We start from the raw sequence: 1,956 nt of genomic DNA, 5'->3' as shown, positions 1-1,956 counted from the left end.
GTTATAACAATTGGTACAAACCCTTGTTGGGTATTGTGATTTATATAGCTTTTTGAAATATAACACAAACCTACATCAGAGTTACTGCACTAGCAGTCAATAATTTTGAAGTGATAGACTAGTGGGAAGTCAACATCATCCACCATCAGCTCTTGGGTTGCTCTTTATCAACGAATAGTGGGATTGACCGTCGCTTTATAACGCTCCCACGGCTGAAAGGGAAAACATGTTTGGTGATGGATGGTGGGGGGGGGGGTTCGCAGATTGCGAGTCGAGTGCCCTAACCACTAGATCATGCCGGGCTCTCGTTTATCAGTGTGTTTATGACATGCAGTGTTAGCATTTTAATTGAATTCTTTCACACACACAAAAATTAGTAAAGAAGCTTTGTTTCACACACAACAAAAATTTTAGAGCAGAGAATTATTGTTCTGAACTTTGATTAATATTTGGTGTATATTTATTCACCTTTATTATTAGTTGAAGAAGACATGCCTATTATGGTTATATTTAATCTAATTTTGTTTGCTTGTTAAACACAAAATTCCCAAATGGGCTATCTGTGCGTGCCCACTGCGGATATATAGAAACCTTATTTTTAGCGTTATAAGCCCCCCCCCCCCAGATTTACCGCTGAACCAACGGTGGGGGTGGAGCTTTTAGTCTACTTTAAAAAACAAAACAACACTACTGGTGAGTTACTTGTACATAAAGGCATAGTACCTATACTCCCCACCCTCTTTTTCAATTAGTAAAAGTATTTTTGGTTTCACATCACTCAAAGTACGAATGTCATTCGATATACCATCGGATTTGTGGTTATTGTCCTTATCTGCTGCTCCCTTGTGGGTGGTGGCGGCATCTATCGGAATTTTTTGTCTGTGAACTGATCAAACAATCTTTCGTACGATTCGAAAGTAACCTGAAGCACACTCACTCACATATAAAAACTGACTGCTCACTAACTTAGTTTTTCAATTGTCCTTATAACTTTTATTGTTAATGGTTTCCAAGGAACGCAGTATCAATTTATAATAAAATTACGTCTTTAACGTTACTCTAGCACAATCACACAAGTCATATAACCAAACTAATGAAAACTGTATGTAATTCAAAAATATCCAACATAAACTAAGATAAATGCTAGACATTTTGTATCAAGTGTTTTTCACTAACCGTTTATCAGATCTCTGAATTCCTTGCACTGAGAAAAGTCGGCATGACATCAAAGAGATAACTAGCCAAAAAGTAGGTTAGGAAAGATTAATGTTTGTTTGTTTCAGATTTTTGCGTAAAACTTTACGAGGACTATTTTAGCATTGCTGTCCTTAATTTCGAAATGATGAACTAGAGAATGTGATTATTTGTTGTTAAGCACATAGTCACATAATGAGCTATTTATGTTCTGTCCATCGAGGGTATTGAAACCAATTTTTAGCGGTATAAACCCTCAGACATATTTATTTGTGCGCTGTTAAGCTCAAAGTCACACAATAAGCTATTTGTGCTCTGCCGACAGAAGGTATTGAAACCGACTATTATCGACATAAACCTTCAGACTTATCGTTGGGTTACCGTGGACAGACTAAAAGAAAGGCAAGTAGTCAACAATACCTCCGCCCCCCTCCCCAGTTAATTAACTCTTGGGTTACTTTTGTCTGACTGATTAGTGGTAATTGACCGTCACCCTTAAAACGCAACACTGCCCCGAAATGCAGATCGCGTTTTTACGGTAACAGAACTTCAACCATAAACCCTCTGACTGACAGTGGGGACACACTAATCACTAGGCCCTCTGATTGACAGTAGGGACACACTAATCACTAGGCCCTCTGATTGACAGTAGGGACACATCAATCACTAGGCCCTATGATTGGCAGTAGGAACATACTAATCACTAGGCTACACATTGCCGAAGCTCAATTACTATAAGACATGTGTTTCTTAGTAATCACG

The sequence above is a fragment of the Limulus polyphemus genome, unplaced genomic scaffold (assembly GCF_000517525.1).
Source record: "Limulus polyphemus unplaced genomic scaffold, Limulus_polyphemus-2.1.2 Scaffold1490, whole genome shotgun sequence".
Lineage (NCBI taxonomy): Eukaryota > Metazoa > Arthropoda > Merostomata > Xiphosura > Limulidae > Limulus > Limulus polyphemus.
Note: the sequence above shows the minus strand (reverse complement) of the source record.